Source organism: Cetorhinus maximus, chromosome 1, assembly GCF_964194155.1.
Source record: "Cetorhinus maximus chromosome 1, sCetMax3.hap1.1, whole genome shotgun sequence".
Lineage (NCBI taxonomy): Eukaryota > Metazoa > Chordata > Chondrichthyes > Lamniformes > Cetorhinidae > Cetorhinus > Cetorhinus maximus.
In genome coordinates, this window is record NC_135879.1 from 158,481,797 (window position 1) to 158,495,619 (window position 13,823).

The following is a 13,823-nucleotide window of genomic DNA, read 5'->3' on the forward strand; positions in this document are numbered from 1 at the left end:
TGACGTTTCGAGTCCTCATGACCCTTCAACAGAACTAAGTAAGAATAGGAAAAGGGTGAAATATATGCTGGTTTGAGCAGGGGGGGTGGAGTTTGTTGGGACAAGCAGCCAGTGATAGGTGGAGATAACCAAAAGCTGTCACAGACAAAAGAACAAAGAGGTGTTGAAGGTGGTGATATTATCTAAAGGAATGTGCTAATTAAGGGTAGAAGATAGGACAGATAAGGTACAGATAGCTCTAGTGGGGGTGGGGGAATACTAAAAGGTAGAAATAAACAATGGGTGGAAATACATTTAAAAATAATGGAAATAGGTGGGAAAAGAAAAATCTATATAAATTATTAGAATAAACAATAATTCTGACTAGGCACTTTACAGCCTTCTGGACTGAATATTGAGTTCAACAATTTTAGATCTTGAACTCTCTCCTCCATCCCCACCCCCTTCCCGTTTCTTCCCCCTCCTTTTTGTTTTTTCCAATAATTTATATAGATTTTTCTTTTCCCACCTATTCTTTTCACACCTATTTCCATTATTTTTAAATGTATTTCCACCCATTGTTTATTTCTACCTTTTAGAATTCCCCCACCCCCACTAGAGCTATCTGTACCTTATCTGTCCTGTCTTCTACTCTTAATTAGCACATTCCTTTAGATAATATCACCACCTTCAACACCTCTTTGTTCTTTTGTCTGTGACAGCTTTTGGTTATCTCCACCTATCACTGGCTGCTTGTCCCAACAACACCCACCCCCCCCACCCCCCCGACACCACCACCACCCTTAAACCAGCTTATATTTCACCCCTTTCCTATTTTTACTTAGTTCTTCTGAAGGGTCATGAGGACTCGAAACATCAACTGTGCCCTTCTCCGCCGATGCTGCCAGGCCTGCTGAGTTTTCCTAGGTATTTCTGTTTCTGTTTTTGTTTTGGATTTCCAGCATCCGCAGTTTTTTGTTTTTATAAGGCAGTTTTAGTTCATTTGACCAAAAGCTTGGTCAAAGAGGTTAAATGGGTTTTAAGAATTCAGGCAAAATCACAGACTGCTTTCCCACAATGAAGGCTTCTGACCCCTACTTAACACTGATGTCGGGATCCTGAAGCCTGGGAAATATCTTTGCCTGGCTGTCTGAAATGGAGGGTGGGGTTTTCTGGAAATGCCTGGCAGGAAGGTCTTTCAGCCCTTTGCATTTAACTTGATAAGTGTAAAAATCCAAACCAGAAAAAACGCTGTGAGAATGGATGTTTTTTTTCGATATTTTGGGGAATATTGTGATATTCTGTAAAGAAGGTTGGGTATCTGTGTGTGTATATATGCATGCGTGCGTGCATGCATGTGTGTGTGTGTGATTTAATTAAACTGGGAAGAGTTTGAGTTATTGTCAGGTTGTCTGGGGGGATTTGAAACATGAAAAGGGATAGAAGTGTTAAGTTTGAGGTATAAGCAAGTAGGTTAGATCTAACACTTTGCATTTTTAGATAAGTTAAAAGTTTGTTTGAATGTCAAAGGGGGGTCAGAGGTAAGAAGAAACAAGTTTGCATCTTGCAGGAGTTCCATAGGTAAACAGTAGTGGGGATATTATATTTTATTGACGCAAAAACAAAGACAAGGTAGAAACATGAATGATCTTAATAAGGGTTTGAGTTTCAAAGCAGTGAGAACAATGGAATGGAGATGAAAGGAAAAAAATGTATATTAGAGTTACTGTGGATAGCTGTTGAACTAGAGGTGGCTGGAGATAGCTGGAGCTGTTTGAGCTGTTGAGATAGCTGGAGCTCTGGGCTGGGAGAGGATGCAGTTTGAATCACCCGTCCAGTCAAGCCAGGAAAGTCTTGGGCTGCAGGGGGAAAATCAGGGGGAAAACTCTCCACTGGTTGGAGTCATACCTAGCACAAAGGAAGACGGTTGTGGTTGTTGGAGGTCAATCATCTCTTGCTGCAGAAGTTCCTCAGGATAGTGTCCTAGGCCCAAACATCTTCAGCTGCTTCAACAGTGACCTTCCTTCCATTATAAGGTTAGGTGTGGGGATGCTTGCTGATGATTGAACAATGTTCAGTGCCATTCGTATCTCCTCAGATGCTGAAGCAGTCCATGTCTACATGCAACAAGGCCTGGGGAACATTCAGGACTGAGCTGATAAGTAGCAAGTAACATTTGCACTACATAAGTGCCAGGCAATGACCATGTCCAATAAATGAGAATCTAACCTTCTCCCCTTGATCAGCATTACAATTGCTGAATTCCCCACTATCAACATCCTGGGGGTTACCATTGACCAGAAACTGAACTTCACCAGCTATATAAATACTGTGGCTACAAGAACAGGTCAGAGCCTGGAAAGTCTGGGCCAGTAACTCACCTCCTGATTCCCCAAAGCTTCCCTAAAGCACCATCTACAAGGCACAAGTCAGGCGTGTGATGGAATACTCTCCACTTGCTTCGGTGAATGCAGTTCCAACAATACTCAAAAAGCTCAATACCATCCAGAACAAAGCAGCCTGCTTGATCAGTACCCCATCCACCAACTTGAACATTCAGTCCCTCCACCACTGATGCGCAATGGTATCAGCGTGTACTCTATACAAGATGCACTGCAGCAGCTCACCAAAACTCCTTTGACAGCACTGTCCAAACCTGCAACCTCTATTACCTAGAAGGACAATAGCAGCATATAGGGGAGATGTTAGCATAGTGGTAATGTCACTGGACTAATAATCCAGAGGTGCAGATTATAATGCTCTGAGGGACTTGGGTTAAAATTCCACCATGGTGGCTGGTGGAATTTAAATTCAACTAATTTAAAAAAACTGGACTTGAAAGCTAGTCTCAGTAATGGTGACCATGAAGCTATTATTGATCATTGTAAAAACCCAGCTCGTTCACTAATGCCCTTCTGGGAAAGAAATCTTTCATCCTTACCTGGCCTGGCCTACATGTGACTTCAGATCCACAGCAATGGGGTTGACTCTTAACTGCTCTCTGCAATGGCCTAGCAAGCCACTCAATTTAAGGACAATTAAGGATGGGCAAGAAATGCTGAAATGGCCAATGATGCTTACATCCCAAGAAAGAATAAATAAGAAAAAGATATATGGGAATGGAACACCACCACCTGCAAGTTTCCCTGCAAGCCACACCATCCTGGCTTGGAACTATCTTACCATTCCTTTGTTGTTGTTGGATCAAAATCCTGGAACACCCAATCCGAAACAGCACTGTAGGTGTACCTTTACTAGATTTACTGCAGTGGTTCAAGAAGGCAGTTCACCACCAGCTTCTCAGGGGCAATAAGGGATGGGTAACAAATGCTGGCCTTTCCAGCGATGCCATATACCATGAAAGAATTTTAAAAATATATACATGTTGAAGTACCTACCTCTCAATGCAGTACTGACTACCATGTATTCTACATCTTTAATTTGAGACAAAATTCAGTATCAAAGGTTTCTCTTGAAATGTATTTGATTGTCCAATTGTATGTGTAGTGGCTGGTACTGACAACCAAGATACCCTTTAACAACAGTCCCATCAACAGCTACGTTTTGCTAAATGTTAACTTTTGTGAGTTGCATAATATTATTTCATGCATAACAAATATGTATCAGGATCAACTGTACTGGTAATAAATTGAAGTAAATTGTTTAAAGAAATGAGGAATGATGGGGCATGAACATAGAACTCAGCTGAATTTTTATTTTGTCATCAATATTTATTAGCCATGCCAGAACTGGAGTAGCTCAGTGGGTAGGTTTCCTGCTTCTGAGCCCAAAAGATACCAAGTTCAAGTTCCACTCCAGGGCTTGTTGGCTATGAAAGAACTGAACCACTGGTGCAGTGTGTATCAGTGCTGGTCCCCAGCCCAGATAAATGGTTAGGATTAGTGGCAGGAAGGGCATTTGGCTGTAAAACCAGCTGCTAAATCCAAAAATGGTGGTTGATGTGAAGGTGTTCAACAATCATTTTGGTGATCCCATGGATAATTCTGAATTCAAATGGTTCAATTTTCATTTCTTAATGCTTTAAGTACTAACTTAAAAGGTTAACTTTATTCTTTATGCACAGCTCCTGTGATCTTACTTTATAATTATGGCAATACCCTTTTCTTATTTGTCGCTTCTCTGTTTACATATTAAAAAGCTGAGAGAATTGCAACACTTTGTTTCAAAATGCATTGAAATTCCTACATCAGGCTGTGTATGGGAAAATCCATTTTACGCATGTCAATACTTAAGTGCAGTAAGTGCCGATAGGTGGCACTATAAAGGGTTTCTGACATAATTGTGTTCTGCCTCTGCTTCACTTTGTAACCTACATTATATGATAGACTTCTTTCATTAGGTATACAGATGTATCTTTAGCTTACCCAACCCGGACCAATAAATGCAGAAAAGACTAAGAAGCAGCCAAATACATTTTAGCAATAAATCTTTTGGCCTCAGGTGAGGAAATGTGAACCATTCTTAATACAAACCTATCAACTCGTTGCCCTTATTTTCTAGTACACCTCTTGACTCAGACATTTTCTCCTTGCAGGAAATTTCCCTGAATCACTCCATCCAGCATTACCTGACTAGTGGGCATTATTTTATATCTTCCCTTCAAAATATGAGCGACTCTTGCACCATAACCTGTACTCAACCTTACAGACTTATACTTCCTTGGCCTCAACTAGGTTTGATAGAACTGTCAAATCGGTGCTCTTGAAACCTGTCTCTGAATCTCATCAGTATCACACAACCACAAAACACCAGCCTGAACTATATTTTAGGTCAATGGGACACTAAAGCATCGAGCTGGGGTTTATGCCAACCCCCCTACTGGTGTGTTTGAAGGTGGCGGGGGCTCGGAAAATGCAGCGTGTGGACAGCCCACTGCCTTGCCTGTCTCCCATTTTATGGGACCCGGTGGAGGCATCAGACGGCCAGCTGCCTTTGGGCCAATTGAGGCCCTTAAGTAGCCAATCATCTCACTCAAGCTGCTATGTTACTCATGGCAGGGGGAGGCCCACGCCAAGCGGGTAGTCCAGCAGCTTTTACTGGATGAGCTGGTGTTGGGAAAGGAGGGGAACCTCCTTTGGGGGTCCCTGTGCCCATCAAAGGCACCTTTCCCCCAACCCCCCAAGGTCATATGCCTGCTTCAACCTTCCCCTCCAGCCTCTCAAACTCAGTCCCCCACCCCTCACTGGAGTCTGCCAGCCAGGCCCAGCTGATATCCGACCTGAAGTCCAGCCTCCATAACCTCCTAAAATAAAAGCAACATACTGCAGATGCTCAAAATCTGAAATAAAAACAAAAAATGTTGAAAAAACTCAGCACATCTGGCAACATCTGTGGAGAGAGAAACAAAGTTAACATTTTGAGTATAATATGACTCTGCATCAGAATAGTTCATCAGTTCATATCTTTTCAATATCTACTATGCAACATACTTCATCACGATATTTGAATACCTTAAAAAACTCACAAAAAGCACCAAGATAGAGTGGGATAATAGGTAAGTAGACAAAAGGACAAGATTGAAGTCAATGAAAAAGACTCTTGAGAATGATGTGCAGTGTAAAACAGGTTACTGATTCACTATGACTGAATTATGCACTCCATGTCCTGGCAATCTCACCTTACAAAACCCACTCACAGTAAACCTTCATTAGCGATAAAATAAACAGAACTTCAGCCATGATTCAACCCTCTGTTCACAAGGTAATTATGGATGACAAATGTCATCGGGCCTAGTTCATCCCATCCAACCCAGAATGACATACGAACATGCATATTAGGAGCAGGAGTAAGCCATTCGGCCCCTCAAGCCTGCTCTGCCATTTGATAATGTTGCCTACATTATACTAACACTCAAAAGTACTTAATTGGCTGTAAAGCAATTTGGGACATTGCGAAAGATGTTGTATAAATGTAGGTTTTGTACAAATGATGGTCCTCTCCATTGCTGCATGCAGTGGGCAGAGTGACAGTAGCAATGGTGAAAGTGGAGGACCTATGCTGATTGTCTAAAGATAATTAATCACAGAGAAATCAACTGATTTTAGGAAAGTGGCTACAAAAGAAATCACTACATTTACAAAACCAATTCAAATCTGTAGCTAATCTCACCCCAATGCCCCCCTCCAACCTTCCCCCAACCTCCTTTAACCTCCCCCAACTCCCACTCCAACCTTTCTTAACCGCCCTCCAACCTTCCCCCCAACCCCCCCTCCATCTCCCAACCCACCCAACCTCCCCTCCGCTCCATCCTTACTCCCAACCTCCCTCCAACCATCCCCAAAGCCCCCCACAACTTTCCCCCAACACTACCACCACACCTCCCCCCCACCCCCCACACCCCCTCCCCGCCTTCCACCCCCCCAAACAATAGGTTCTAAAGTTACAGGGATTTGTCTTATCATTTTTCAAGCAGGAACTCTCCCAGTTGTTGCTGCTGTTTCTCACCTCCAGGCAGGTTCATGGTTTCCTGGTGGGCTTTCAAAAATAAATCGAAATTGTGAAGCTGCCCTAAAGTCAGAAGCAGCAACAGCAACTAGTGAAATGGACCTGACACTGACAGACTGGCTTAAAAAATATCGGAGCTCTCAGCCTGACAGATCTGGTTTTTTAAAGTCGGTCTTTCGGGTCTGCAGCTCTGGCTGCTCAGCGTGGATCACGAGAAATTGTTTGAAACACCGAACACCCAGACCCCGGGCCCCAGTGTTTGGCACTTTCTGCACCCTCTTCTCCCAGGCCCTGTTGGGCATGTGCCAGTGATGGTCCTCTCCATTGTGGGCTAGAATATGGTGAAAGGTCATCTCAGTATTGCTCTACATAGTGCAGGTCTGGCCCACCCCTGCACCATGGTGGTCACCCTAGCCATCTTCCAATTTATCTGGAGATCAAAAATAGACCATGTATGCAGGAACACGATGTACAAACCTCTAAACAAGGGGCAAAAAACATATCCTGACGGCCACCTTTGTGTGTGGGTGCGACAAGCTGTGCATAGGCCCTCAGTACACAAACACCAAGGATAGGTCTGGTCAAGTTGCTGTGGAAAGCTCCATTCAATTTGACCATGCTGGACCACTTGTCCCTCGTGGAAAGCTTAATGCAGAAAAACATCTTTGACCACAACCCCATCAGACAGTGGTCTACACATAACATGCTCAAGGCCCTGCGGGAAAAGGCGGCGGTGGATTGTATCAGATAGCTCTCTGAGCAGACTGTCAAAGTCATTTGGCAAAATACCTCATTGTCAGAACTTTCAAACAAGCACCAAGATGTAGTTTGGCTTGTGTTGAGAAGGGCCCTGTCAGATCCTGCATGCCCAAAGTCTCACCCCCTCCAAACAATGCACTTGAGGCAGCTGTGCTGTGGATGAGACTGTTGTCCACCTCCTTCTGGAATGTGACTTTACAAAGCAGGTCTGAAAAATGATGCAGTAATTTTTGTCGAGGTTCACCCCGAGCAGTTCCATAGCGCAGGATTCTGTGCTCCATGGGCTTTTTCCAAGAACACACATTGAGATAAACATCAAAAGATGCTGGAGGACCATCAACTCAGTGAAAGACACATTTAGTCCACCTAAAATATGATGGCCTTCCAGCGCAAAGAGTTGTTGACAGCCAAGTGTTGCCATTCACATGCTGAGGGACACATTAAAGATTGGGATAGCTGCCACAAAGGCATAATGGGAAAAGCCATTGTCTAAGATCCTCTTCACCATAGTATATTATATGAAACCCCTCAGGCTGTATGTTTGACATGGAATGAATATTGTAAATATTAACTGTAATTCTAAATATATTGAATAACAAAGTATTGGAGGAAACTGATTTGTTTTCAATTTATATAATGTCAACTTTGAACAATCATGTAATGTGCTTTTCTAAGTTTTATAGATAAATTATATTTTTGAAAAAAAAACAGCTGGAGCAGGGTCAAGGGCAGGGGCATCTAAGGCTTGAGATCCCATATGGTCAGTCAATAAGAGACCTGGTGTCATATCGGGGACTAAAAGGCAAGAGACATTTAGCCTCCATTCCCAGATGGGAATGGGTCCCAGCACAAATGGGTCCCACGAGAAGGGGTGGGTGGATGAAAGGGCAACCCCTCACAAATGAGGATGCAAGGATCTCACAGATTCCATTCTGCATGGCCCAGAGCTCCAATGCATTGGTCATTTAGGCCACAAAATGCAACCTTTTCTAGAGGGGGACCCCAGGCACATTCCTTAAACATTAAAGACCTGTGAGTGATGGTTCTGCATACCAATCCCACAAACATTTGATAGGATCATCGCATCGATCACGGCCAAGGGCATCCTGCCGTAAATGCATTTTTCTGCACAGCATGCTTTTGATATAATTAAGTTCAGGATTATATTAGTTAATTACCAGAGTTCCAGGATGCTTTTTTGACTCTGCAGCAAAAATCATGGTGCTGCTAAAGCAAAGAGAGTCTAAGAATTTTGATGAGCTTTCCCAAAGAGAAATGGATTAGCCAGTAATGCTGCTAACTATATTTGAGGCTGTGTGGTTTGTTAGTTCATTCCAGAGAGGAATTGGATGTAATGCTAGATTGGTTCCTAGTGATTGAGTACAGCAGGAGCTCTAGTCGGCTAAACAATATGTTCCCATATTCTCACACCTAAAGGGAAGTAATGGTAGTTTTGATTGTGGTTTGATGATCCAATCTTCAACACAGAGGTAGGAAAGGGTCAGAAGTCATCTTTTCCGTTCAGGACTCTCTAGAAAGCACAATCTGTAGGAACTTTGGGTGTTGAAACTTTTAGATTTTAGCAAGTTCTCAGTGCCAGACCTAATATGGACCAGAAGCTTTTAGTTAGCTGGACCTTCCAGATGAATAGCTCATCAATATTATAGGAAAATTCCTGTTATAATATTTGTACAAATGAATGATCAGTTACAGAGTCAACCTGGCAATAGCTTACAAGCTAAGTATTATAGGTATCTTAACTTGGATCTTCTGCCAACCATCTGACAATCTGCAAGATTTTGGGACACATAAATGTTAATTCCCATTTGTAAATTCCCTGACCATTAGTTTTGAGGGCCTTCAGCATGCTGCCAATGCAATAGCCACAATAAGAATGTGATTTTATATTCGGGAAAGAATAGGCTCTAAGCTCTTACACACCTGAATAGAAATCAGTTGACCTTTTTTTTCCATCTAATTCAGATTATAGTTGTTATATTTAATTAGACAGACAGCATTTAAAAATTCAATTGGATTACAGAAAGTGATATTGTTATGACCCAGCAGTAAAGCTGAGTTATTTAAAAATCCCAGAGGGAAACTTTAAACAACTGTCATAACCTATATTTTAAGTGATATGTCTGAGATGCAAATCTAAATTCAGGAATCAGACCACCAGTTCTCAAGAGGTTTTATATTCAACTAAATGAAACATTTTATTAATTTATACAAGTTATATATATACACATGGTTACAAATTACCATTATCAGAACCTTTAACAAATTCCCAAACTAATCTCCATTAAGGCAACAGCACCCATAGACTTAACCAGACACCAGGCAAAGCATTTTCATCTTACAAATTCAAAATGAGGTTCTTTTCACTTTGGTTCCTGTGGACACAGTTGTCGGCTTACAGCTACTTTGATCTTACATTGCCTCTGCCCTGCACACATGAAAATTGCTATTGGTTATAGCCAGCACATCTCATTGAATGTAAATTCTCATTGTATCACCAGCCTCTTTGAACACCGCCTCTTCTAACAATTAAACCCCTTTCATAGTACCAATTTTATTAGTAATACAAACATTGCTTGATCTCTGCTAGCTAGGTGCCAGATTTCACCCCACTCCTTGAATGCTCTATTTAAAAAATGCAAATGCACTCTTCCTCTCTTACATCTCAAAACTAGTACACATCAAAACACCCAGCTGGCTTTAACCCAGTTAAGACACACCCACAGACTAAACCTCTATTTTAAAAGAAAAATATTTTTCAATAATATTAAATACATTAATAGCTTCATGACAGATATTAGTATAGGATCTAGACACCTGATCATTTCAATTTTTAATTGTAACAGGTTTCCAGTGAATGTTTCAGGTGATAAGAATATGCACCCAGTGACCTCCCTCTTGTCACTTTTTTGGGGCTGGTTTTCATGGCAGGAACTGCATTGTAGTGTTCTGAAAATCAGGGAGCTGAACTTACGTCCCTGTCCCAGCTCCCAATTTGCCCATTGCCATTTTGTTTGGAATTTCATAAGAAAGCCTAAATGCCCACTTGCGACAAGCAGAGCCCTATTTGTAAAATACAAACTGTGGACCTACAACCCTAGACATAGAACCCCAGTGTAATTTTTAGATACCAACAAATGAAGCATATGCTATGCATACTTTACTCATTGGCAATAGACATAAAGCAACCTAACCAGTGATCCTGTTATATTGCTTTATTGTTCCAATATGATTTAGGAACTCAATATTCATGTGTATGTATACATAAGTGCCCAGAATGCCACATTACTCATATACTGTACTACAGTCCGTGTATGGAACTAACAATGTATCAGTTTGCAGCACATGGTGAGATCTGTGACAAACGTTCAAAAAAGCTCTAGTATTTTGTGTCCAAAATGTTGATTTTGAACTTCTGGGAACCACAAGACAGAACTTAAAGAATCTGCTCAGAAAGTTTGGAAAGGTTAAGCTTTTAGAAGATTTTGACGGGTCAGGTAAGAAGGACAAACTCTCCTCCTGGAACCTCTAAGATGTTGCCAACTCTCCTGGCATCTATCCCCTTCCATGATCATCTCCTCCTTTAGCTCAGTTAAACCTGAAGCATTTCTGGAGCTCAAGATGTCTGGTTTGGTCAGCCTATGAGTTTGAGTAGATACATTGGTTACAATCCTCCAAAATTGCTTAGATTCTGGGAGGGTCCCAGTGGACTGGAAAATAGCAAATGTAACACCTTTATTCACAAAAGCAGGAAACTACAGGCCAGTTGGCCTAACATCTGTCATAGGGAAATTATTAAGGAGTTTATAGCAGGATACTGAGAAAATCATAATGTGATCAGGCAGAGTCAACTTGGCTTTGTGAAAGGGAAATCATGTTTAACTAATTTTCTTTTTTGAGTTTTTTGAAGAAGTAGCAAGCAAGATGGATAAAGGGAAACCTGTGGTGTAATGGATTTCCAAAAGGCATTTGATAAGGTGCCACATCAAAGGTTTCTGCACAAGAGAGCATGGTGTAAGGCCTAACATATTAGCATGGATAAAAGACTGGTTAGCTAACAGGAAGCAAAGGGAAGGGATAAATGTGTCTTTTTCTGGTTGGCAAAATGTAACTAGTGGAGTGCCATAAGGATCGGTGCTGGGCCCTCAACTATTCACAATCTACATCAATGACTTGGATGAAGGGACTAAATGTACAGAAGCTAATTTTGCCGATGACATCATGATTGGTAGGAAAGTAAGTTGTCAAGAGGAGGAAGAGAGTTGGCAAAAGAATATAGACAGGTTAAGTGAGTGACAAAAATTTGGAAGATGGAGTATAATGTGGGAAAATGTGAACTTGTCCACTTCAGCAGGAAAAATAGAAAAGCAGTATAATATTTAAATAGAGAAAAATTGCAGAACTCAGTGGTACAGAGGGATCTGGGTGTCCTGGTACATGAATCACGAAAAGTTCGTACGCAGGTACAGCAAGTGATTAGGAAGGCAAATGGAATGTTGGCATTTATTGCAAGAAGAATGGAATACAAAAGTAGGGAAGTTTTACTGCAGCTGTACAGGGCCTTGGTGAGAACACATCTGGAGTACCGTGTACAGTTTCATTGGATGCAGTACAGAGAAGGTTCACTTGACTCATTTCTGGGATGAAGGGCTTACCCTATGAAGAAAGTTTGAATAGGTTGGGCCTTTACCCACTGGAGTTTAGAAGACTGAGAGGTGATCTTATTGAAACATATAAGATCCTGAGGCAACTTGTTAAGATAGATAACAGGAGGACGTTTCCATTTGTGGGAGAGGCTAGGGCTAGGTGACACAGTTTAAGAATAAGGTCTCCCTTTTAAGTGTAAGAGAATTTTTTTCTCTCAGAGGATCATTAGCATTTGAAATTTTCTTTCCCAGAAAGCAGTGAAGGCTGGGTTACTGAATTTATTCAAGGCTAAATTAGACAGATTTTTGATAGACATGGGAGTTATTGGGGGGGGGGGGGGGGGGTTGGGGGGGCAGACAGCAAAGCACAGTTGAGACCACAACCAGATCAGTCATGATCTAAATGAATGGTGAAGCAGACTCGAAGGGCCAAATGGCCTACTCTCCTATGTTGACTGGTTTGCCTACCTACAGTGTTTCTCACTCCTGCTCCCTCCATTGTTTTGTCCAGTTGGCATTTATGTTCGCCAATAACTTGCATTACAACAGCTACAATACAGTTTTCTGAATATACTAAACTGCAATACACTGATACAGCGTTCTGCTATGAGTGCCTATTAGGTACAAAAACCATTTTCATCCACGTATGGATCATCGTAGGTACAGTAAGTCTGCAGTTGCAATTTCCGATAATGCAAATCTGCAGTAAATACTTTGTCTTATTGGACACTGACCGGAGGTTAATTTGCTCTTTGCCTGCAGGAATTACATTCCATTCATGGCTTGGTTTACTCCCGAAGTGATCAAACAACATTGGCTTTAGAGATAGAAAACCGACCCCACCCCCCGCCGATACTGCTGCTGTTGTCTTCTGTTATGGACAAGCAGCAGCTTCGACACATTGCCAGCTCCGCCCGGCTGTGGCAGTGCGCCTGCGCCGCCATCTAGCTGTGGAACTTTGTGTCGGGCAGCTCGAGCGCAAAGACCGAGGAGGATCAGTAACGGCGGCAGGTACCGGGATCCCGGGGGAGAGAGAGATCCGGGGGAGAGAGAGAGCGAGATCCTGGAGAGAGCGAGATCCCGGAGAGAGAGAAAGAGATCGGGGTGAGAGAGAGAGGCCCTGGGGAGAGAGCGAGAGATCCCTGGGAGGGGGAGAGAATGAGAGCGCCGGGTGAGAGAGAGCGAAAGATCCCTGGGGGAGAGAGAGTGTGTTTTGGGAAGAGATCCGTGGGAGGGGGAGAGAGAGAGAGATACGGGTGAGAGAGTGAGTGTGATATCCCTGGGAGAGCTGGAGAGATCTGGGGGAGAGAGAGAGATCTGGGTGTGAGAGAGATTCCTGGGAGAGACAGTGATCCAGGGGAGAGAGAAAGAGATCCCGGGGTGGAGAGAGAAAGATCCCAGGGCGGGAGAGAGATCCGGGGGAGAGAGTGATTTCTGGGGGAGAGAGAGCGAGAGGTCCCTGGGCGAGAGAGAGAGAGGTCCGGGGGAAACAGAAAGAGATCTGGATGAGAGAGGGTGAGAGATTGCTGGGAGAGAGAGAGATCCGGGGGAAGAGGGGAGATGATCCCTGGGAAAGAGAGTGATTCGGGGGAGAGAGTGGGCGATCTCGGGGTTGGGGGGGCGTGGAGAGAAAGATCCCGGGGAACGAGAGAGATCCGGGGAAGGGAGAGAGAGATCCCGGGGTAGAGAGATCATGGGGGAGAGAGAGAGAGATCCGGGGGAGAGAAACCTGGGGACAGAGATCCCTGGGGTGAAAGATTACCTGGAGAGGGATCTTGGCTTGGGGCGGGGGGATGTGGTAACAGAGATGGAGTGGTGGAAACCAGGGGAGAGAAATGGGGAGGGTCACAGAGATACTGAGGGTGGTAACAGAGACACTGGGTGGAGAGGAGAGATAGGGGTGTGGGGGGGTGGCGGTGAGGTTGAGTAGCAGTGGGGAAATACTGATTGGGAGAT

At 43.1% G+C, this 13,823-nt stretch overlaps 2 protein-coding genes across 5 annotated transcripts in view; both read left to right on the top strand.

Moving 5' to 3' along the window:
* trim23 (tripartite motif containing 23) overlaps window positions 1–13,823 on the top strand; it is a 270,598-nt gene that overhangs the window by 45,305 nt on the left and 211,470 nt on the right. The gene's annotated exons all lie outside the window — the stretch shown is intronic.
* sgtb (small glutamine rich tetratricopeptide repeat co-chaperone beta) overlaps window positions 12,752–13,823 on the top strand; it is a 56,075-nt gene continuing 55,003 nt past the window's right edge. For all 4 annotated transcript variants that reach the window (XR_013577536.1, XR_013577541.1, XM_078548761.1 and 1 more), the window contains exon 1: window positions 12,752–12,878. The gene's annotated coding sequence lies outside the window, so the exon portion shown is untranslated. The remainder of the gene's footprint in view (window positions 12,879–13,823) is intronic.